Source organism: Ambystoma mexicanum, chromosome 5p (genome assembly GCF_040938575.1).
Source record: "Ambystoma mexicanum isolate Mex_15411 chromosome 5p, UKY_AmexF1_1, whole genome shotgun sequence".
Classification (NCBI taxonomy): domain Eukaryota; kingdom Metazoa; phylum Chordata; class Amphibia; order Caudata; family Ambystomatidae; genus Ambystoma; species Ambystoma mexicanum.
Genome location: NC_090930.1, coordinates 1,015,856,625 through 1,015,882,156, shown reverse-complemented (window position 1 = coordinate 1,015,882,156; position 25,532 = coordinate 1,015,856,625). Strand labels below are relative to the sequence as shown.

At 44.7% G+C, this 25,532-nt stretch overlaps 1 long non-coding RNA gene across 1 annotated transcript; it reads left to right on the top strand.

The window, feature by feature from the left end:
* Positions 1-19,976: 19,976 nt before the first annotated feature.
* LOC138481740 (uncharacterized) lies at positions 19,977-21,174 on the top strand. Its single transcript, XR_011274372.1, has 3 exons — positions 19,977-20,114; positions 20,678-20,792; positions 20,926-21,174. It is a non-coding gene; the product is annotated as an uncharacterized lncRNA (long non-coding RNA).
* Positions 21,175-25,532: the final 4,358 nt, after the last annotated feature.

The following is a 25,532-nucleotide window of genomic DNA, read 5'->3' as shown; positions in this document are numbered from 1 at the left end:
ATGAAAACGCTCTACCGATAAATGTCACTCTATTGTCTGAGATGCAATTTGCGCACTGGTTTTGCTATGCAAGTCAGCATCTAGGTACATGGACCCAGTGTTACTTCAGTGACAAAATCCCAAAGAAAATGCTTTAAAACATCCTCAATGGTCCCCGGTTTCTGCCCTCTTTGGCTCAGAGCACTGAGCCAACAGGTAATTAGAAGTGACAGGGAGAGTTTTAAGTGGCCCTGGACGGTGTTGTTTGCTTGTCATCTTTGCGGGAGCTGAGATTATCTAAATAAACCCCACGCGGCCTGGCCTCGGAATGCTCATGGCAGCGTGCATTATTTGCAGCCACCTAAAGTTGGGAGCTAGTACTGTAATCCAATTAAGTGGTGGTGACTGTTTGCAAAAGTAACAGACAGCCCCTGAACTAATTGAATTAGTGACTGCATGCCTGTGGAACCAGAAGTGATGCAAGCAGACACCCTTCAAGAGCGTTAGATACCTTTGCCAGCCCACGCCACTCTAAAAGGCTGAGCACTGCTAGCCTGCACATGGCTACAGAAATAGGGCTGCGTGCTGGTAGCCTGCACGCGCCTGCACAAACTGGGCTCTGCGCTGCTGGCCTGCACCAGCCTGCAGAAACCTGTGTCGTTTACTGTAGTGGACGTGAGCTAAACATTAATGATACTTTTATTAGTTAAGGTCGAGCATGATTTATATGTAAAGTTTCAAGGGGGTGAGGAGTTTTAGTGTTGGGACAGCCAGTCTCCTGCGCACCTCCTATTGGTTTTTGTAGTTTTGCCTGCAGCCTGGCACATGGTTTGTCTGGGGACCAACTCGTGGGCGCTGGCTGGATTTGATAGTCCAATTTTGCAAGTTTCTGCTGATTGTGACACTCTAGTAATAGTCCAGTCATTGGATCATAAGCATGGTGATTTATTGGTGTTTAAATACAACATAGCCAATTGGCATTGGGTGCCAAAAATGGTGAAGCAAAAAGCCGACGCGCGTTTCAACCGAAGTCTTTATCAAGGTGGAGGTGAAGTGGCAGCAGGCTCGTGGTAGAGCTGGTGGCTGGTCGGCCCAGGTTGGGGTGCCAGGTGGAGGCTTATAGGCACAGGGACGTTATGGTTACAGGTAAAACAGAAAAACCTCAGAAATTCGCCAGCAATGGTAAGCTAAGCAACCATAACTCGCGCCACCACAGTGCACTGCTAAGACTAACACCCAGGACATGAAAGATGACATCACAAAAATAATGCAGAAATAGGTACAGATGTCCTAGGACATCTGAAGTGTCCGCAAACACTACAGGACTGCCCCAGGACATCTGGAGGGTTTGCGAAATGTCAGGGGGTGAAACAACCAGTTTTTTGGCTTCTTATGGCCATATCCCACCCCATCCTCATCCCCCCACCTCCCCAGAGATTATTTGTTAAGTTTGACAAGTGCAATGCTGCTTTTTTTTAATGTTTTCACTGCACTGTCTGCGGACCCCAACAAAGTCTGCGAATCCAAGATAGTAGGCGTTTCAGGAAAACCGACGCATTTCACGTTTTCTCACCACCCAATCAACAGCTGCGTGCCGATGCCCGCGGACCAGACAAAAGTCAGCGAATGTTTCTGCCCAATTAGAGGCCAGTCCGCGGACCTAACAGGGAAGTGAGTCAGCGTACCCAACATAGATCACAATTTATTTTGCCTTACGCTTTGGTCTTTTAAAAAAAAAACTACTGGACAGATTAACACCAAATTAACAAAAGCACGCTTTCGGGACCAAGCCGCTGCTCCTGCTGCAAATTTGGTGAAAATACATCCAGCGGTTTGGGCTGTAGGCGTGAGCAAAGTTTTTCCCCATTATGTCTATGGGAAAAAAGACATTTTGGGACCCCCTTATAACTATGCCCCCCCTTGACCAAACATCACCAAACTTTGCAAAACAATTCAGAGTGGGCCATATACTTTTTTTGCCAAGTTTGGTGAGGATTCGCCCAGGGGGAGCAAAGTTATAAGCCACCCAAAAAGTGCTCTTCCTATGGGTTTAGCGACTTAACCATAACTACATGGCCGCTACCGCAGGCCATGTAATATATATACATATATTAACCCAGAAATGACCTTATAAGCAGTGGAGTTATAAGCCAATGCACACGCATACATTCAAATATCTGTGGACATATATCCAAATCTCTAGGTCCAGCCCACAACCACTGCAGCATATTACACAGGCATGTTAGTGGCTGTGTTGTTATGGTGGAGTTGCTGTTTCCATTGGAAGAACACTTTCTGACTGCCTTATAACTGTGCTACCCTTGGCCGAATCGTCACCAAAGTTTGCAAAAAATATATATTGCGCACTGTGACTTTCTTTGGAAAGTTTGGTGATGTTTGGTGCAGGGGGGCGCAAGTTATAAGGGGCAGGGGTTCTCAAAACGTCTCTTTTCCCCTTAGATTGAATGGGGGAAAAAGTTTGTGCCTGCAAACATGTGGCTCTTTCCCTGATTGGTTGTAGAACAGCGTAAAGTAAGTCAGCTTTCTTCGGTGCCCCCCCCCTATGTTTTATTCATGTTTTAGTGTACGCGGATATCGCCAGTAACACATTGGACTTGTCCCACTCATGTAATAGTATTTCAGAAGGTGACCTTTGAGTGGGGTGGTATGGGATGTGGAAGCACAAAATGAAAAAGTGGAGCTTTTTTTGTCACCAAAGTGATACGTTTAAATGGAAGTTTCTGCTTACTGTACCACGACCAACTACTGCGTGTGGGTTAAAACATTTTGGGAATAAAATTGCCGTTAGACTGGCGTCCTAGGTTTTGAAAACTAAGGCCACCATCTGCAGTGTTTGCTGGAAACAGCGCTTCTGGAGGTGTATGGGAGTAGCCGTTCTCATAATTGATTGCAATATGTTGCTTCAAAGAAAGAATGTATTTGGCTTCTGAGTGAAGGCCACATGAGTTGCTTTATTGGTTGAACGCTCAATACGCCCGCGCATCTGAGTGAATGTATAAGGGGCAATTGATTTTTGACCTTGAGCGAAAGGGAAACTTACTAGAATTCACGGAATGAAAGGGTCCAAAAAAATAGCAATTGATAACGTTATGTTTTAAAAAGTTTGTAAGGGACATGGAATATCAGTATACGAAGATTCTTCGATGCAAATACATTGGTGTCTGACTTGCACAAACAGAATGGAGGCAGTAAATATTATGTAAATTTACTTTTTCCCACTTCACAGAGAACCGCGCTTTATTGTTACATTACCGCACATCTAATTGTGTCAATATAATTGCCGTATTATCTTTCTGCGCTGTTACATTTTTCCTGTAATATTGCAGAGTGCCCAGGTTGTACATTTGTAGGGTATGATTGCACTCATCCTTTTTTAGCATTAATATTTCTTATTTGAAACGTTAACTTTGTCCACATAGCTTTGTGTATACCTTTGCACTTTTTTTTAGGTCTTCTTTGAAATCACGAGACGTAATTTTTTTTGGATTGCCCATTCTTTTTCATTTCATAACTAAATGACCCTCTTCCTTTGTAGTTGGCATTTTTTTCTCTTACGACTCATGCAAAATCTCGGCGTTTGTAGCCTGCCACTATAGGTACACATGGACATTAGTAACATTTTACAAAAATGTCATGTTTGAACACGTACATTTGTGTAGTACCTTGAACATTTTTTGTGTCTTTTTGAAAATCTTTTAGTAGAGGTTGGTTATTGACACGTATTTTCTGTAACCTTTCCCGCCTGGGTACATATTGCTGTACTGTGGTTTCCAATTGCCGAGTGAGGGCTTCTTCGGACAGCAAATGCAACTGCTGGTGAGCGGTTGCCTGTCCATAACAATTATATGGAATGAGACTGTAAGCCCGCTTTGTCCGTACGCTGAACTCGCTATTCGGAGCAACGTCACATCATTTATGGTGCTGTCGGCTGAAGGTCATGACGACTTTTGGGAAATCACTGTTGAAACAAAGCGACTGCTTCAACGAAGACCCCAAAATTTGTGTATGCCAAAAAAACAATGTGTTCTTGATCTTCGACATTTGCATTGCCGCCCTTACAAGCATTGATATGATTGCATTGAAAATGCCCTTAGTCCGATGGTCTCTGCCAGTTTGTTGTTAAATAAACCTACTTTGCAAACTGTAACATTTTGACATTTTCTTTTACATTCCACTGTATTATTTCCAAATGTAAGTTATTAGGTTGTACGTCGCTGTATGTTTATTTACAAGTGCTGCGTCACGTACTTGTGCTTTTTGCAGCTTACCATGGAACGGGAAGAGGGGCTATGTATGCAATAACCGCCTTCCCTCTCTATGGCGGGCATCTTGAAAGAGGATTTCGTTTTGTAATCCGAACTGCCAAAGCCGCCCAAGGATTACAACAAGTAATCATCTTTTTCAGTAGCACACATTACTGCTTTGCTAATTTAGAGTATTACTGGCAAAGATTATTGCGTCTATGTACTTTACTGAGAAATATGCAGTACTTGGAGTGTATGCACATTTTATTTTTTATTTTTCATTACACTGTGAAAGGTTGTTATTAACGCATTATTATCCTTGTTTATGGGTGGCTTTATTTTTTGGCATGGCAGGCAATAAGGGAATTTGCGAAACGCAATGAGCAAAAAGGCAATAAACGGTAATATGGGTTGGTAGATGTACGGTGACAAATTTTGTCCGTTTGTTATGTGCAAGGTAGCACCACTGTTTCTTATGCTTTCACATTACACCAGTGCTGCTGTTTCTTAGGGCGGAAGGATGCCTTTTGTGATGTCATCTTTGATGTCCTGGGTGTTACTGTTAGCAGTGCACAGTGGTGCGGGCAGTTATGGTTGCTTAGCATACCATAACTGGTAAATTTCAGGGGTTTTTCAGTTGTACTTCGAACCATAATGTGACGTTTGTATTATGTCACATTTGTACATTTTCTTTAGTGAATTTCAAAGGTTTTTAGTAGCGCAACTTAACCATAATGTCCCCTTAACAAAGTTTTTTTTAGTGAATATATATATATATATATATATATATATATATATATATATATATATATATCTTTTTTTTTAAAATAAGTTTTATTAGGTCAATTGCAATAACAGTATAAATATAATATGAAATTACATAACTTATAACATTTTATCAAAACAGAAGAATTGATCTTGAATTAGTAATTTCCGATATACAAATCAGAATAATAAAGTAGCCATGTATTAATGTAACAATATATAAATTGGACAAATGGGGGCGACAAATTAGAGCATGGAATATTTCAATTGTATTGTAGTCGTCATTTAGATAGCGCCTTTTACCATTATTATAGTCTCAATGCGCTGGTGTTGGGAATGCTCTCGGTGACTGAAGTCCCGAGTGTTGGAGGTCACGAAGTAAGATTAGAATGCGTGTGTGCATTTGGCCAAATTAAGGCTTAGCAGGGTTGGCCAGGCTCTGGTAGAGAGCAACCCATGAGGTCAGGTATGTGGAAGGGTGCTGAGAGGCGTCAGGAGATGGAGTGAGTGCTAGAGACTCGAAATGTGTTCAGCGTGCCCACATTTTTCATAGATCTTCGCTGCATACTGATGTCAGAGGTGTTGATGCCTAGTCTAGTGTAAGTAGGCAGAGAATTATGTGACCAGCACAATCACATTTGTCATAATCCTTGCTGTGCTTTGATGTGTGTGGATAGCCATGCCTGCCGCCAGTGTCCACTGGAGTGGTGCGTAATACGTTCCTAGCAGATTTGGTGGTGATTTATTTGTATTGTCTTCTTCGGTTGATTCTTGCGACTGTGATAAAATGGTTAGTGACAGTCTGTGCTTCGACTAGTTGTAACTAGAGGAGAATGGCTAAACTTAGCGGCTCTCTAGATGGATGCCAAGGTAAATCTACCCAGATTTCATGCACTTACTGAAACTCCTCAATTGTTACCTTTACCATGGGCGACCCATCCTATAGTTCATCCATGTGCGATACCCGCCCATCCCTCAAGTCCGTCCAGTGGGATTCCGGGGTAAGTTCTTGCTTGCCTTTCCTGAATAATGCACAAGAGACCCCCACCTGGCCTTAAGGCGCGAGACCTGGCCATGGCACAATTCCTCCCATGACAATTCCCTGCAGTGCATCCCAATCTGTCCAAGTGTGATGGTGGCGATTCTATCACAACTACTTTGAGTGTGATTTTCCCATTTTTTCCGGTGCATGCCAGGTGCGGTGACTAATCAATTTTTACACTATGAAACACATTTCATAGTGTAAAAAATGTATGTGTTTCAGCTGGTGGTGCTTGTGGGAAAACCAGGGTCATGATTGGTGTTTGATAGTGTGTGTGGTCTTGGTTGCCGCAATAACGGCTGGTGTGTCAGGTGCTGCGTAGTTGGGGCTGCTGCGAAAACAAGCCAGGGCCGCCTGGTGCTGAGTATTTCTATGCTTGGTTTGGGAATTAGAAGGTTAGGGACGGGTTTCAGAATAAAGTAGCAAATAGCCAGGTTTTGAGGACTTTCTTTTAGGAAAGGTAGTTTTCAGTGTGGTGAATGTGGAGAGGAAGAGTGCTCCAGATTGTGGGAGCTAGGATAGAAAAGGCCAAGCCATCAACTCTGGTGGAGTGGTAAGGGGGAATAGCGAGGAGGAGAGCTGTGACCGATTTGAGGTTTCTGGGGGGTGGTAGTTGATGATTTTATTCAGTAGGAACTTTGGTCCGGTATTATGGCAGGCTTGGTGTGTGATGCACATGGCTTTGAAGGTCTCTCTAAGTCTATTAGAGAGCCAGTGTAGTACTTTGAGGGCAGGGTGATATGTTTTCTGGGCGATAGGACAAGGAGCAGTCTGGCTGCTAATTTTTGGAGTTTCCTCTGCTGGCGTGCTGCGACGCCGAGATAGTGTGAGTTAGCATAGTCTAGGCAGGAGATGATGATGGGCAGTATTGCAGAGACTCGTTGAGGATAGGAGAGATAGGGAAAGATTCATTTTAGGGTGCGTAAGTGGAAGTCGCAGGTTCTGGATATCGAGTTGATGTGTTTGGAGAGATATAGGTCTTGCTCCATGGTGCATCCAAGATTTTTAATGGAGGTGGAGGCGGCAGGTGGGGCTTCCCAGACCTTTGGGCAATGGAAAAGTTTGTGGAATCAGAGCAGTTTTGCAGCATATTAGGATTTCTGATTTGGCCTGGTTGAGGATTAGTTGGTTGGTCGTCATCCAAAGTTCGATATCCAAGAGGCAAGAGGCGAGGTCAGGAAGAGGGGAGGCTTGAGTCTTGGGAATTTTAAAAATGATCTGGATGTTGTCTGCATAATTGTAGCAGGAAAGGTTGTGAGACCGGATGAGAAACGACAGTGGGATTAGGTAGATGTTGAAGAGGAGGGGTGAAAGGGAGGCTTCTTGTGGCACCCCTTTTGTGACGGGTTGAGAGGCAGAGAAGAAAGGTAGGAGGAGAATGATTCGTGAGCGAATAGAAATAAAAGAGGTAACCCTATTAACGACAGAATTATTTATGCCTATGGTAAGGAGCCTGTTCCTAAGTATTGTGTAGTCAATAGTATCAAAGGCAGAGGATAGATCCAGTAGGATGAGTGTAGCACACCCTTCTGAATCTGCAGTTCTTCTTAAGTCATGCCAGATAGAGACCAGTGAGGGTTCCGTTCCACAGGGGGGTCGGAACTCCGATTGGGCTGGGTCAAGGAGTTTATTGGCTTCTGTGAAGAGGCCAAGTTGCTTGTATGGTGCACAGTCAATTTTTTTAGCAATGAAGCGGGTGTTGGAGATTGGGTGGTAGCTTGATGGGGAGAGTGGATCGAGGCTGGGTTTTTTAAGTAGCGGTTTGGCATGAAAGGTTTTGAAAGCCGCTGGGAGGGTGCAAGATGAGAGGGATTTATTGATGATGGAGTGGGCTACACTGCCTGCACAGGTGGAGGTAAGGATCTTTTTTAGAAGGGAGCGGGCAAGTATCTCCAGGTGAGCCCAAGGGTCGGCTAAGTGCTAGTAGGTTGCAGAAAAAGGCCTGGGAAAGAGGTGCGAATGAAGAGAAAATTACTGGGAGGTCATGGGAAAGATTGGTTTTGAGAGAGGGCAGTATGCGGAGGGGGGGATCCAAGCTAGCTTTGTGGTGATGGTACGATGCCTTTCAAGTGCAACATTATGAAAGTGGCTGGAAAGTTAATCACAGAGAGCTTGTGAGTTGGGGGAGGGGATGGTTAGGCAACTTAGGGGAATTGAATTCCCTTAGGATTTTGTGAAGTTCCCTGCATGGGATGTTGGAGTTGGAGATTCTGTTTCCATAGTTTTTTTTTGTGGCTTTTTTGATTTCATACAGATATGCCCTGTTCAGTTTGCAAATGCTGCTTTGTTTTGTGGGGAAGTGTTGGTCCTCGAAGTTGGCTGTAGGCGATGCTTGAGGGTTTTGAGAGCTTTGAGGGAAGGGGTGTACCACTTTTGGTATGGGCTTGATCGTTGGGAGGGGCAACGGGTTGGTGTGAGGGGGGTCATAGCTTTTGAGAAGCATTGGTCGAAGAGGTCAAAGGAGGGGTGTCCTTCCTTGCGAGTATGATCAGTCCAGATGAGGGGGCGAGGCGGGAGTAGGGAGATTAGACCTGATGTGCAGAATAGTGCCTCAAGGGAGTGTCCTGCAATGTGGCTTGGATGGGAAATCAGTTGTGTTAGGCCGAGAGCTTCCTGATTGTCAATGAGGGAGTGGGTCATGGGATCAGCAAGAACATCAAACCAGATGTTGAAATCTAGCAAAGTGAGCACGGGGTGCTGGATCAGCACGGTTGAGAGCGAGTCACAGAGAGAGCCAGTGAAAATGTGGTCATAGCTGGGAGGCCTATAGAGCAGAAGGAAACTGTGGGTGATGGAAGGGCTGAGGTGGAACTTTGCGACAATAGATATGTATTTAGTGCTGGAAGGCAGAGATTATTGAAAGGCTTTGTTTGTGGAGTATGGCTAGACCCCTCCCTGCTGTGCTGGGCCTATTATGCACGAGAAGGGAGTAGCCAGGTGGGAAGGCCTCGTGTGCGATAGAGTTAGAGTCATTGGTGAACTAGGTTTCAGTGATGAATAGGATGTCTGGGTTAGCAATGAGGTCAAAGATGTTGTGTTTTTTTTGGCGACGATCTGGTGTTGATGAGTACGCAGGATAGTTTGAGAGAATTCAGGTGTATGGTCGGTTTTGGGAGCAGCAGGGGGTGGGCGGTGCTGGGCGCAGCAGGGATGTGGGAGTTCAAGGTGGGAAGTACATAAGGAGGGAGGTTTAGAGGGATTTTGGTCTGGGATGGGTGTTTTGGAGGGGAGGGGAAAATGGCTGGGGAGAATAGAGGGGAACAGATGGGGTGGCGATAGGGAGAGCAATGTGTCAGTGGAGGTCCATGATGAGTGTGGCCTGTGTGATTTATCGGCGCTTGAGAGGCACAGGAGTGTGCGAGAGAGTAGGAGGGTTTGTTGACGGATGAATGAATAATATGCACAAAGTAAAGATTGAAAGCCTTGCTGACAAGAAGCATTACATGACAATCTTAGCTAAAGCGTTGTTGAATGGCGGTGCAGTATATTGCATGTTTCTGTCACAAATGCACCATTCTCCTTAATCACAATTGTAACCTGCACATTTGGTGTTGGGTGTGCCAGTAGTGCAAGAATGTGTGGACCAGCCTCCAATTTCAGGTTCCCATACATACCTAACATGTGGCCTATATGTCAGTAGCCGCAGTTGAATAATGATGGAGCGTAATTCAGTGCATTGGGCTTTTAAGGAACTATTGTATTTGGAACAGCAGTGGGTATTGCCCCTTTCTCGATTACAGTTATGTTCTTGTGTTGGCCACTTCATAGCATAACCACACAATTACAAACAAGTGCATGATTTGGATATTAAAAAAATACTTTTAGATGGACTGTTATATTTTGTATTGCAATTCCAAGAGCTGTCTTACACAAACATATCTGTAGAGGCACGAAGGGCCCTGACAGTGCCTGTCAGGGTAAGACACACGATTTAACCCATAGAAGCACCCTGGGATCCCCGAGGGAGGAGAGCCGGTACCTCCTCCTTCGAGGATGTTAGGAGGTGGCATTGTGTGGAGGTACTATGCATGTTGCGTGCCCAAGGCAATGATCAACGGCTGGGCATCAATTGCAAATATTTTCCGTGAGACACATTGTGGGGGTGACCACTTACACATGGTCACCATTAGAGCGCAAGGGAAAAGAAGGGAGAACCCCACAGAACCCTTGATGTCAGCATTGGGTAGTGCTATTGAGGTGCCAATTTCCCTGATGAGGGGTTCTGGGAGAGGTGATTCACTGACTGTTGAGGCCAGGTAGTTGTTGGGTAAAGGTTTGGTACACTGTTGTACTGACATGAACGTGGAAGCACATGTTTCTGGAGCTGGGGCGGCTGTAAATGTGAGGGAGTGTGACGATTTCCATCTTCACGTGGGAATCGCCCAGATTTTATTTTCCATTTTAGGAGCTCTAGTAAATGGATTCTGTCATGAAAGTTCGATCTGCTAAACAATCTCACTTTCAGACAGAGCTCTGTGTTTATAAAACTGGATTTGGTAGGTTTGCACCAGATTGGTCCACCGGCCCCTGGTGTATAACGAACTTACCAATGGCCACATAGAAGACATCTGCTGTAACCCTGCTGCTTAGCATCAGTAATTGGCATGCTGGCAGCATGTTAGCAGCAGTGGGGCTTTTCTTTTAGACATTCCCCCAGCCGATTTATTCACTAAAATGTTTGAGCCCATTTCTGGTTGGCAAATCTACTATAAAAGTGGCAGGCAGTCTACGAATTGGAGTGAACATTCATCACTACATCAGGAAGGTGTTTCCCAAAAGGTTTATTACTGAAATGCCTGGAATAAAAAGTATTCTATCTTTTGCAATGACTTGATTCAACATTGCATTGAGTAAATAAATAGTTTTCAGTTGTGAACTATGTATCCCCAAGGCCTGGTGGCAAGCTGATCGATATATGAATATCAAGCCAGTGGTCGAAGGGGGCGGGGCGGTTAGGAGCAGTGCTCCTTTACTTTTTTAAATTAAGTTTAACTGTTCCTATACTTTTATTTTAAAAAGAAACCCCTGCGGAATGGCTTAGTTTTAAAATAAAAGGGTAGGAAGAAGTTTAAAACTTGCACTTCAGTGCGCCGCACTGAACGTTCCCTCAAACAGCAGGCGTGTTTGTTTGGGGGTTTGTATTGTACGTGGGGAGCAGGGGCAGGCTAGCAGTGACCATAGTTCCAGTACTTATTTTCACCCACTTCGACCACTGTATCAAGCCATATCTGGTTGGATATGGTGGGCTATGGGAATATACAGTTGTACTGGCCAAAACCATTTTGAAGCCATTTTATTGACAACCTGGTTCCCAGTGACGCATAACCCTGTCAGAGTTCTGTGCATTTAAGACTGGGGCTGCTGTCCACCCAGTACAGGAGGTTGGACTCTGCTCCTCTGAGTTGCCTGGCCAGATTCAGGGTCCACATGTGACAGAAGCACAGAAGGATTACCTTCTTCTTCCACTGACCTTGGTATTTGTGGTACCAGGCTGATCACTGCTGCGATCCGGGTATTGGAGTCTTCTTTCCCCGGCACGCGGGCAATGTGGGAGATGGCTGCTCCCCTCTTCGATGCACGATGCTCCGGCTCCGCCCCTTGTAGTTCGCTCCCTGTTTGTGACTGGGGTAGGCAGCCGTGGGCCACTGGAAACTGTGCCTCCTTGTTTTATTTTTTTGGGCCCGGACACTGATGGGCCTCCTTTTTCTTTCCTCTCATGCGGGAGAGCTGGGATGTTGGCCCAACTCCCTTCCTTTGTCTGGGCCACGCCGTGATGAGGCCCCGCCCCTTTTCCGCACCACGAGGAAAAGGAAACCTCCCTCTTTTCCTATTTTTTTTTGCAAATACAAATGTTTTCACACGTGGCAGCCCGGGTGCTTGGCGGGTGTTCTTCCTCGCTCTGCTATACTCGCCGCCACGGGCCGGAGCTCCAGGCCCCGCCTCCTTCCTTCGTTATCGAGTGCCGCTTCGTGCGTCATTCACACGGCCGCCGACTGCGGCCGTGTGCGCGGATCCTTCTATTCACCCGCCGTGACCACCAGCCAGCGGGTGTGACTTCCTCGTCGCCAGTGTTGTGGGCTGCCTCCAGTCTCTGGGGCAGCCCACTGATGGTGTCGGGATCACCCGTCACGAGCGGTGCGCCGGCTAGCAGCCAACGAACCTTGCGCAGGGGAGCACCCTACGGCGCCCGGTGTCACTGGGCGCAAGACTCATGGTGTGGGGGTGTCACCCCCGGCTTCCACAACTGCGGCTCCAAGGGCACTCGGGCAGCGGTACACAAGAGGCCACGTCCACGTGGCCGGCCAACAACCCAAGGAAAACGCAGACACGAGTTACCACTTCCTGGGGCTCTGCTGCTCTGCCCTCGCAGTGTCAGCAGAGCCCCTTTTATTAAACGAGCACGTGAGCGTCATGACGCAGTCACGGCGCTCACGTTGCCAAACAACTAGACCCCCACACAACATAGAGGATGCTCTCTCCTGGGAAGGCTTGATGCATTCCCAAGAGAACAGGATATTCCCACAGGGGGATAAGGAGATGACCAGTGCTTCAAGGAAACCATACCAGTACAATGGTTACATTATAACGGGAGGTAACGACTGCCATCTCTTTTATGGAAGGCAGACGGGAAGAGGGGGGTGGGCAGGAGGGTAGCCTAAGAGAGAAGTACAAGTACTTATGGGAGTGGTTCCACCATCTTGGAAATTCCTAGGCTACTCATACTTCCTGTGCTCCCGCCCCACTTCCTGCAAGTAAAACACACTGGCCCTCATTAGGACCTTGGCGGAGGACCATGGTGCATTTTGCACCATGGTCCATGGCGCAAAGCTGCCAACTCCGCCAAGGTGGTTGGCGGACTTACCGCCCCATGCCGACCTTGGCGGGGCGGTAAGTCCCCAATCCCCATTTTACCCTTCCCCATTCCCATTTTTGCCCCATAGGGTATAATGGGAGTGGGGAAGGCGTTAATTACGCCACCGTAAATTACGGTGGCGTAATTAACAACAAGTCCCGTAGCGCCATGGATTTTTCCGCCTGCAAAAAGCAGGCGTAAAAATCCTTCCATGGCGCTACGGGAACTCGTAGTCTGGCGGAGAGGTACGCCATGCACTACGCCGGCGTAAAACCCTCTCTGCCAGGGTCCTAATGAGGGCCACTGAGACTGACATCAGAAGATAAAGACTCTTGTCACAGCAGCCAGGATTGGCCCCGTACAGAAGCATTGAAATGAACCAATACACTGTGGTAACATGTCTGGATCTTTATTGAGTTACAGATTGATCAAAGCCCTAAGCCACTGAGGTGAAGATAAAGATTTCCAATGATGGTGTACTGCTTGGTTAACTGGACTGCGTGTTGGAGCCAGTCAATCAGCTCACCAGCTTGATGCCAAATCGACACATCAGAAAGAGCCCAGACTCCAGGATCGATACTGTTGAGCCCAAAGAAAAAGGATGAAAGATATCTTTAGTGGTTCTGTCACGTGGTCTTCTTTTGAGGGCACTAGTGACATTTAAGTCCCCAAAGCATATACTTCCTCAACAGTGCTGCAAGGACAATTGCCTACATACCCAGAGTGCCCCTTTCAACCAAAGGTCTGTATATTCTGTGCATTTCATGATATGGTTGGGATGTTAATGTATATTTCTGTGACTGTTCTTTTATTTTGCTTAAAGTCTTGTATTTTTATGGAACTTTGATTGGGAATTTCTTTGACTTTGTTACCACAGGAGTATTGCAGTTGTGGATACTTCCTTGCGGGCTCACACCCCTCTTGAGGCTTAAAACCTGGCCATGAACCATGAAACCTTAAAGTGGCGAAGGAGGTTTGCCATTCATGTTGTGCCTGTTTCCCCTTTTATGAATGCGGCCACTGCTGGTTTGGTAGTAGTGTTGGGGCTGAGTAGGAGTTTGGAAACCACTACTCATCCCTGTACTCCTGCAAAGCAGTAGTCATTTTGTCAGACAGAGGTACAGCCGGCGGATATGGGATGAAAGGTAGGAATCTGGGGGCAGTTAGGGTCGAAGGGAGAGCCAAAAGGAGTGCAGCTTCCACACAGGTGGTAGATGCAGCGTTGGCCTGCACAGGTAGGCTCAGGAAAGGCAGAGGGCATCAGGAAGGAGCAGGGAAAAACAGTGCAAGGGAGCAGCAGGATAAGTTTGGACAGTTGTAGTAGCAGCAAGCAGGCTCGGACTGGCCTATAGGGCAATGCCCAAACCCCCCCCTCACAAAATGCTAGTCTGGGCCAGTTTTTGTGGTCAAAGTTGGCCAATTATTTGGCCCATGTGGCCCAGTTTGATTATTTACTTCACCATGCGGCTAGTAGTTTTAACCAGTATTACTAAATAAATAAAGATTCTTTAAAATTCGCAATTTGCAGCACAAACACCTCTCTCTAGGGTACTACTCAAACAGTCTGTAACAAAAAGAATGAATTCCCATTTGCAGCTGTGGGCCACTTTTTCATTGATTCCTGAGACAAGTGTATGCCCCAGTCTGACCCTGGCAGCAAGGAGGGGTAGGTTGTTTAGTTTCATTGGAAGGAAGGAGGGAGTGCTCCCCTGGTGACCATGGCAGGGTGTGGTGTGGTTTTGTTCCACAATGCAGTGCAAGCACGCCGGCGGTGGGAGTGTGCCTATCCCAGCCAAAGAAATGGGAGAAGGGTGTAGAGGGGCATCCTGTCTGCAGAAGCAGACTAGAAGCCTCATCACGAGTTGGGCAGTAATGCCGGCGGTATGACTGCCGGCGGTATTAGCCCTACCACCAAACCCCCGGCGCTATTAGCACCGGATCACGGGTTTGTCGGTAATGGAATTCCCCATTCCCCACTGAGCCCATTCGGGAATGCTCCATTCCCCATTAGGCTCAATGGGGAATTTTCGCGCTGTTATTGCCAGCGGATTTCCCGCCAGTGGTAATAGCGTGAATTTTCAGCGGATTTCCCCCCAGCTCTGAGCTGGGGAAAAATCTGCCGAAGCCCTGATTTGGCGGACCCTTAAATCCGGTGGTAATAGCGCAACCGCCGGATTTAAGGGTTACCGCCAAACTCGTGATGAGGCCCTAGGTGTCTGGAAGAAGGGCAGAACATGAGGCAGCCTTCCTACTGGTGGTGTTGCGCCAACCGTGGTCCGCCTGGTGTCAGACAAGGGCCCTCAAAGTGGCAGGAAAGGGAAAGATGAAGGGCTCTTGATTTGGGTAGTGACAGTTTAGAGGCTGGAGTTCTGAAAGGGTGACAGCATTGATGAATTAGAGAAAGCAGGAGGGTTTAATGGTCCCAGAGTAGGGACTGACGGCGGGAGATTTGCTAACCCGAGAGGGCTAGAATGACAGAGTAAGGGACGAGAGAGTGGAAGTCCACATGGCAAGGTGTTCCAGTGCATAAGCTATATAGACCAGTACTGGCATGCAGAAAGAAAAAATCGACTACGGAGCCACACACCTATGTGAAATAACAGGGCCTCAGAGAGGCCTAGCCCAAGCTGGAGGTTTTTGTTGGATACCGTCAGTTCACTCCCTGGCAATCCGCTTGCACATACATAGGCGTCATCTTTTTTCCCCCGCCTTGGCAACTCATAAGATTGACGTTCACCCATGCACCTCCCTCTCAGTCCGTGACTGATTCTGCCGTCTTCATTTTCCACCTCTCTTTCACGTGCCCTTTCCCCACTCCACACATCGGCCCCGGGATGCTCTTCTTTATTATACTGGCCTTCTCGGCCTTATAGACACCAGCGAGGTACCCTCTCCCTCCAAACGGCCCCTGGCCGACCTTACATTTTTACATCGTAATGTTCTGTTCGCATCCACAGAAGGATACTGAGCTGAAGTGGTTTCATGTAGGCCGTATGTGCTCTGGGTGTGGCATCGCATGCAGACCAATGGAAAGAACCAGGTCCAGTTACGTGGTTAAACATGACAATGATCCCAGTTACCCATGCCCAACCTGCGATGAGATTTGTAGTCACTTTTTTTTGTTTAACAATGAGACTACAGCACACCGACACCAGTCCCTATAGGAAACATCTGTGGTCAAGTTATGGACAGTCGGAGGTAACATGGTCTGGTAGTGACTGTGATGTTGTGGCCTCTGTTAGAAAATACGTGGTAGTAAATGATTTTAGTACTGTCATAGTTAATGTGGAACAGTTGTGTTTAACGAGTTTTTTTTCCCACGGATGGACTTTAGAAAATGAATAGGCAGTGTGGACTGGTTAGTTTTGCAGTAAATGGCATTCAGAAATGTGATTTTTGAAAATGTTGCCACACTAATGATTTTGCTTTTGCAGGTGGGACTTTTATTCATAATAGAAAATTTAGGAGTTTAACAATAGAACTCATTGTTGGTAGAAATGCAAAGTTATTGAAATTGCATGACATGTAGAAGTGTTAGTCAAGAAAAGTGTTGATTTATGTCCTATGGTATGATGAATAGTTGTATGTTTCGATGACTGGTGTGGTATTATGCGGTGAGTGGTGTTATGAAGAGCTCCCTGTAGTTTGAAGAGGTGTGGTGTAGAAGGTGTTCTTATAACTATGTGGGATAGTGACACTGAGTGTTTGGTGTTGGCTATCCGGGTATTCGGAATACCCAGCCTGGTTTAAGGAATATGTGGCGTGCGCAGCCAGTGAGTTGTGCGTATGGAGTGGATGTGAGGAATCTGGGTGAATGATGTGATGTTGTGCGCTGTGAGAGGAGTAAACATGTAGGGGGGCTGGTACGCCTGACGTTGTTGAGGAGTTTGGAAGGGCATCTTTGTTAATGTTGATGGTGTTTCTTCTTTACTATGTAGAACAGGGGAGAGGCATTGTTTGGAGTCGTATTTTCTTCCCACAGGGTGAGGACGGTCTTAGGGTTTGTGTGTGTGTGTAGAGTGTTACGGTTTTGAGGTAAGAGATGCACGCACATTGGATGATGTGTGTGTGTGAGTGTGTATATTTTGCTGATAGGTGTTTGTTATTATTAAGGGGGGGGGAGATATGTAGTGACTAAGCTTCTCTAGACCCTGAGTAGAATGCATGGAATGTTGGAGTGAGTGACAGAGAATGCAGCCTGAGAGAATGTTGATGTATGAGTGGTGATCTGTGAGAGTCAGTTGGAGATGTAGACTCCCTGAGAGAGGATGCCGGTGCATGTTGCCCTCAATTTATGTGCACCTGACCTGATGTACTTGATGTAATGTACAAGGAACCTATTAAAGAAGTCACTAGTACATCTCTGGATGTCAGAGTCATCATTGGCCAGGACCCATCTTTACAACATGCTTATAGTTGGTACTTTAAATGGAAAGAATAAGTGCAGGTACTCACCAATCCAGGCTTTAAACTGGGGCTCAGTTTTGGGGTAATATGTTTAAATAGGTATAAAGAATCCCTATTAACATGAAAACATGGGGACTGGGACAACCAGGTCAGGACAAGGAGTCGAACAAGGAATCAGTGGTGATAAATTTGTCCTCCTATGTCCTTTCCTCGGAAGAGGAAAACACCCTGAATAAGGGTCTCAGTTTTGTCATTACTAAATCTCATGATCCTTTTGAATTTAGAACAGAGTTTTTTGCATTTATGCGCAAGGTACGGTTGAATGAATACTTCAGTGAACATGAAGGATACACCAGTAATAATCTCAGTGGGTTGCGCAATACATCTACGTTCTGTGCTCCCAGTTACTCTCATACTGCCGAATCTACGGTTTTTGAAAGACAGGTGCTGGCAGAGGTTCTTAAGTTGGAGTCTGGCGAAAAGTCTCGCAACTCCAACTTTAGTAGGTTACAAAGAGCATCGGCACTAAAGTTAGCAAAAGACAAGAACCTGATTATTAGACAAGCAGATAAAGGAGGAGCGATTGTGTTGATGAACCGTAGTGATTATGTAAGAGAATGTGAAAGAGTGCTATCTGATGATGTGAGTTACTTGAGACTGGCTAATGACCCCTCTGCCAACTCAAAAAAATTATCAAAGAAAAGGTGACTGCAGCTTTTGATGCCGAAATGATTAGTAAGCAAGAATTTGAATTCCTGATTAGGGATCAAGGAAGAGTACCTGTTTTTTACACCTTGCCCAAAGTACACAAGAGACTTGTTGATCCCCCTGGTAGACCCATAGTGTCTGGTGTGAATTCGATTTTGGAACCTTTGTCCAAATTTGCAGACTTCTATTTGAGACCGTCTGTTTTGAAAATGAAAAGCTATTTGCGAGACACCACTGACGCTATTAATAAATTGGAAAACATTGAGTTTATTCCGGGCCAGTCCTTGCTGATAGGCTTGGACATTCAATCTTTGTACACTGTGATACCCCAAAGAGCCACACTTGAGGTGGTTGAAGAAGTGTTGATGAATAGAGAGGATGGCCATCCTGTGAGTAATGCTTTCATTCTGTGGTGCACGGAGTTTGCCCTGACTAAACATTTTTTCCAATTCCAGGGTTCTTTCTTTCAACAGATTGAGGGTACAGCCATGGGTGCTGCCATGGCCCCGAATTTAGCCAATCTTTATGTCGAGTATTTTGAAAAGGCAGTAATATACCCAGCCACCAACCCTTTCAGCAATCATTTGAGGAAGTGGCTGAGGTATATAAATGATATACTGATCATATGGGATGGCTCAAGAGAAGAGGCAGATTGTTTTGTGACATGGCTTAACCAACAAAATCGGTTTCTGAAATTCACTGGGTCTATATGTGATTGTGAGACTCATTTTCTAGACATCACCATTTTCCATCACAATGGTTCTTTAAAAGTGAAGCCCTATAACAAGACTACTGATAAGAACTCTTTATTTGCCTTCAATAGCCACCATGCTAAACATTTAAAGAACAATTTGCCATTTGGACAATTTTTGAGGCTGAAGCGCAATAGTAGTCTTAAAGATGGTTTTGCCCGAAGTGCGGATGTATTGACCAACAAGTTGTTGGCCAAAGGCTATCCGCCTAGAGTTATAAGAAATGCTTCAAAAAAGAACTTACAATAACAATCGTGAGGCACTTTTGGAGAAAAGTAGTAGGCCAATTAAAAAGATTGGCACTGTATTTGTTAATACTTTCTCAAATTTGTCCTACAAAATCAAAAACATTGTGATGAAAACTTGGAAGAAAATATATCGTGGTAAAGAAGTGTTGCCTCCCCTAGTGGCTTTCAGAAAAAGCCGAAATTTACAAAATATTCTGATCAGAAATGATGTGACAGAAATGCAGATACCACAAGTTAGGCAAACTAGACTGTGGGGTTTGCCTGAAGTAAAAGGACATTTTCCATGTGGGAATTGCAGCATGTGTGGACAAACAAAAGAAACTAGATTATTGCAAATTCTACCTGATGTTAAGTGGGTCTTCACTGAAATGACGAATTGTAACACAGCTAATGTTGTATATCTGATCACCTGTCCATGTGGCCTACATTATGTGGGAAAAACAAATAGGCAATGTAAAGTTCGAATGGTGGAACATCGCAGCTGTATCAAGAATCAAGTGATAACTGCCCCTCTTGTGAAACATTTTATTGAAAAGAAACATGGTTTCAATGACTTCACATGGTTGATTTTGAAAAAGGTGCATGGAACTACCAAAATTGAAACAAATCGAAAATTATTGAATATAGAGCAAAAAATAATTTTCAAATTACAAAGCAATGTGCTAGGGCTCAATGAAAGCATTGATTGGCATTTGGTTAGCCAAATATAATTTTGGACATTGTGTGATGCATATACCATGTGGGCACCCAATTTTGGTGAACAATTTGGTTTTTAGTTCAATTGATGAAGTTAGTGCAATTTACATCTTTTTGATGCGCTGAGTTTTCCACTAAACTCCTCTACACCAGTTGATCCTGGGTCTGTTCCAATATGGCCCCCTTGGTTGTTGTACTCCTGATTAACTTCGAGAAGTGGAGTCCTTTCTTTGTGTTGCTGCACAACCATAGACGCTTTAACAGAGTCCTTTCTTTGTGTTGCTGCGCAACCATAGACGCTTTGAGATTGTGCAGCAGCCATGGCTCCTCTGAATCGAGTGCTGGCCGAGTATGTTTGAATGCTGCAAGTGGAGTGAATAAACCCCTCCGTGTGTATAGGTGAGCCCGCTACCAGCATTTCGCCTTTGGATGTGACTCTGTGCATGATATTGTCTCCATGTCGGGACACCTTTTGCATTATTTGGTGGTTGGGGTACTTTATTTTACACTTATTTTACACATGTTGTGTGGCTATCCATTTTCCGCGTTTCTTTTACTTTGTGGAGGTTGGACAGCATGGACGTAGTTGTCTTTACACATTAGATAATGCATGGTCTCCTCACGTGTGTGAAATATAAGCACCCCCTTCTGTTTGCCCTCTAGTGCATGTTGACGGCATGTTGTTAGCTGAGGTTTTGGTAATGCCAGATAAATGGTGTTTACTGTTATGTTCCCATTGCTTTCCAGATTGACTCTGTACTTTATTGCTTGATCGTATGGATGTTTCCATTTCAACTTGTTCATTACTGAATTGTGAATTGCAGTCTTGATCCCTACATTTGTGGAGGTAATTCACTTTGTTATTTGGAGCCTTGATTTTATGTGCAGTGGTATTGAAGCCAGTGTGATTTCTGGATATAACAGAGCATGTGGTCTCTGTGTATTGGTTTTGTCTTACTTAGGTGTGGCGATACTCTAGCGGACTGTGACGCTTTGTTGAAGTATTGATTTCTCATTTGGAGGGAAACCAGCAAATTTGTCATCCTGTGACGTGCTTTGAAGTTTCACCATTTAAAGGTAAATCTGCGGGTGCCCTTTGGGACCCTTGTGAGTGTGGCATAATCCCTGTGCCATGTCTCCATTTACATTTTGTAGTACTTCCTTCCCTATTTGGAACTCATTAGGTTTCTCCTTTCCTTTATTTTTACAGGCTTGGAGGTTGTTTTCCTTTTACCCTCTTGGGTGCCTGAATCTACCCTTTCAACACGGTGTGGAAGAGATTAGTGGATGCTTTTAAATTTATCCCCTGAAGAATGTTCGCCTGAACTGGGCAGTTAAGAACAGAAACATGTTGGGATGCTTGTTGTTTTAGTGACACATTGAGATTTTTTTTGTGTGTTATGTGATATCTTCTGTGTCGTATAAATAAGTTATCTGATGTTTTATATTTGTTTTATATTTGTTTTTTAATGTTTAGTACACTGTGTTAGGTGACGGTAGTGTTTTTTGTTTAAATTCAGTTTGAATTATTTGAATAATAAACTTGTTATACATTTGTGTAAATCAGTTATAGCAGACGGTCCATTTTTTAAGGACTAGTGATGCTGGAAAACCTTATAGTGTTCCTGTGTGAGGGGGTTGGAGGCAAGTAAACAACACGTATCATCTTGCTCTTTATTGTATTACATATATCTATAGCTCAGTTTTGGGGGGCAGGGTGGTCTAAAAATCGACTTCATGCTAGAGCCCTGCCGAGTCCTATCGACCATTTCAATTAATCTCACACTGTGTGTCCTTCCCCAACGCCATTTTCCTAGTTCTCAATTTCTCTCACTTTCTATGCGTGTCTGGCCCCTTGTGTCTCATTCTCCATTTGTGTTCATTTATATATAGCTCACTCCCCACACCCACACTTTAGTTATGTTCTCACACCCTCTTTAGCTCTCTTTTGAGTCTGGCCTTCGGAGCATGCTCTGCTGAAACATCTCAGTGTATCCCCCAACATTTCAGTATAATGGTTTATTCTTAAGTCATGGGGCCTCATTATAAGTGGTCCTGTCCAGAAAGAATGCCAGATAAAATGTCTTCAATACTGGCTCTGGCCTTATTTCCAGACCGGCACACTTCAAGTTTTCTGGTGGGGGCCATGGATCTCCTTGTAGGCCTGACCTGCCGGTATATCAGGCCCCTCCCGGCAGATAAATGCCTGAATCACGGGGACAATTACTAAAGGTGCTGGTGATTCAGGCAATCCCATCCCATGGACTCCATGGAAATTGGAACTTACCAGCTCTCTGCCACAGACAATATTCCGGAAGCACAGGGATATCGGGCGGTGGAGACGGTAAGGCAGGTTTGCCGGTATCCCACCAGAATCAGCAGCGGGATACCGGCCAACCTTTAATGAGGGCCATTGACTTTAAATTTGATTCTGTCAGCCTAATGCAATCATCTCTCAAAGTTGCTCATCAATAACAGACTGAATTGGACCTGTTTTGACACTGGCATTTTGTATAAACGTGGCAGGCTTTGAGAAGTCACAATTATTTGGGGCAATGCACAGTCACAATAAATTATTTGCCAAGGATCACACACTTTAATTAAGCAGTACATTTGGGATTCTTTCACACAAGCTTTCTGTTTTTATGCATTGTGTTAAGAACATTTGCATATCCATATAAAGACTTTCTTTTTTGCGTGTCAAACTAGCAGATATCATAGGTGGAAACTATGCTTTAAAAGGAGTTTTATTATTGCTCGCTTTCATTGTTTAATAATTAGGAATTTGGAACCCAACTAGAGCGATGTATGTGTTTTCATTTCAAAACCTTCAATCACAACTCCAATTACTTAACCATTTACATATTAGAACATGTACTGCTAAGAAACATGTTAAAAAAGTAATTGCCCAGGCTTTCCATATCAATCTATGCTCAATAGGAAAACTCTGAAGAGACCCCATGGGTAACAGGTAAAGCCCACTTAGCAAAATGGTGCCAGGAGCTACATGTCTGTCTCTCCATTTGTTCTGCAGGGTGGGCCCTGAAGTAGATAATATGGGCACTGCGGGTGGCGGAGATAAGAGGAGGGAGAGGGCGCTGCTTTCCCCAGCAAAGGCAGCAGGAGCTTAGTTTCTTCATTGTGATGAAGTGAAAAGAAATGCTTTCATTTTCACCTCGCCACCTAACTCAGTACTGCCTCTCAGGCTTTGAGAAGTGCAGGCACTCAAAACCGCAAAAATAAGAAGTTCAGGTACTGAGGGAAGGGTAGGACGGCCCATTTAAAGCACTGCTTATAATACATATGAGTAATAACGATTTGGTACAGCGGACAGAATTCGAGCTGATTAAGGAAGTGAAGATGGAGTCAAAGACTTTACGGGCCATGGACCTTTGCGGTTTGCTCTCTGTAGTTGCCAGGTGGAGGCCAGAGGAGAGCAAGAAAGCTGTCTGTGATTAACAGCAAGATGGAAAGCAAACATGTAAATAAGGTGCTGGTGCAGAAAACTGGGCTTCCTTTGGTGGATGACTTTATGTAAGGATAGGTTATTGGCTACGAAGGATAGCTCAGGTGCCACGCGTGTGTCTTGGAAGCAAGGCAATGTGACACAACACAGGTTTGAATCCCGATCCCATGCTTAGAATCCACTCACTGGTATTAAGTGCATTATAAATGAACAATAAATAACAGGATATGGGCAGGATTTCTTTGGGAGCTGAGCAGATCGCCATAAAGGGGGAATTGTTCTGTTTTTTTTTCATGGGTCTCGTGCAATAAAGGTTAGCGTTCAGAGTTCAAACGTTAAATGCTACAATGAAGGTGGGGAAAGGATCAGCCTTGCCATGGGCGGGTGAGGTGGTTAGACGGCGCGGCAGAGAGAACCAGTAGGTCTGGAGGAAGTGGATTTAAAGACAAAAAAGTGAAAAAACGACACAAAGGTTGGAGGTAGAGGAAAAAGGGCTCAAGAGGTGAGGTCAGAGCCTGGAAGCACTGGAGATCAAAGTTTGGGGAAAGTTGAAGAAAAACAGAAGGTTGGGAAAGTGGCTGACAACAGACAGTGTTTTGGATGAATTGGTAATCTCCTAGAGCAGGGTTGGGGAAGGGGATTTCTGATGTATTAGGACGTTGTTGTGGACATTATTAGTGTGCATGGCGGGAAAGTCGGGATTCATGGAAGTGTACTTCTTTAGGGGCTTCCTCTCAGTCAAAGGCACTTTTTATCTCAAGAGATTCAATTGTATAGCTGTATAGCAGATGTAATATTAAACTTTAGGAGGTAATATCCAGATGAGGGGCATGGAAAATGGACTCTGAACATCACTGAAAATGGCAACATGGAGAAATATGGGGGGAAGGGGAGCCCACACATTGACATTGGTTCCAAAGGCATCAATGGGGGAGTACTGGGGAGCACCATCTGTTTGATCCTGTGCGCCACCGCACCCCCAGCAACTTACCCAAACCAATGATCACTGCAGATCTTTGGAACAAAGCTGCAAGTTCATACTCTTGGTAACGAAAGGGATAGCCCCTACTGTGGAAGGCTGGGAGGGCTATTGTACAAGATAAGGAACAAAAGGAGGGCTCTAACCACAGTATTTCATTACGATGTGCAAGTGTGCAAATGTTGAATAATTTTTGCCATACAGTGCTAACTTTTTGCTACTGTTTTCTCTTTTACATGTTCTCCTTGATGTTGTACAATGAATTCTGCATCACACAAATGTTACTAACCCACTTAACATGTGCTTTTTAGATAACCAGTATACCAGCTCTGGTCCTTTCTCTTTTGTGATTTTGGTTTGATTTTTTGTGATTTCTTCATTCTTTCAGACAAATAGTCTGAGATTGTGTATGAGTTAATAATACTGACAAAGAATAAATTGAATTAAAAATATACATATTTTCTACATAAATAGGGTATTTGTGCCATATTTTCTATAATAGGGGATACAATTGTGTACTCATTTAGATAGTAGGTTTACTATTCGAAACTTCAATTTGTAAATAACTTGAAAACAATCATTTAGACACCAAAAAATAGTGTTTAGAAATACTTCTGTGGTTGGAGCCCTCCTTTTGTTCCTTAGCAAGTTCATACTCTGGCTGCCAAAAACCATTATTTTGCTAAGATATTTTATTGCCTCCACAAAAATGTGTAGGGGGAAACTCCACGTGACAAAAGTTGTCATCTACTACTCATGAAATAGTTGAATTTTTTAAGTCAATGGGGCCCATTGATATTAACCAATGTATAGGATTCTTCTTCCTAGCATGTGACACAGTGCCATGAAGGACAATGCCAAGGCACTTTCCAGCAATTAGAGCTTGTGATTTGCATTGTGATCTTTTTGTAGATACCTATCCTTGTCGGGGCGTTTACATTTTTCAAGCTTTAATCATGCTTGTTTTGCCTAACATGTTTCTCTAAAGATTACTTGAGTCCATTTTAGGGCATTCTCATTTCTCCTTATCAGTCCCCACATGCCCTTCTCACCTCTTAGTCATCCTCCTCATTCGTCCCTCTTCCGCCTCCCTCATCCTCTGTCAATCCTCCTACCCCCCTTTTAAATCCCCTCCCCACTTATACGAGTAAGTAATGACCAACAGGATTGTCATTTCATCTGGAATTTCATTTTAAAGTCATTTTATGCCTCATTCTGCATTACCAGAGGATCCTATGAACCATCTGAGGGTCCTGCTTTGAAAATGAAACTCCCTAGGCCTACAACACTGAGGGCACTGCCTGCAAGTGTAGAAGACATTTTGAGTTCTCTGATTGGTTTCCAGGAGGGTAATGTGACACGCTGCCTCCTT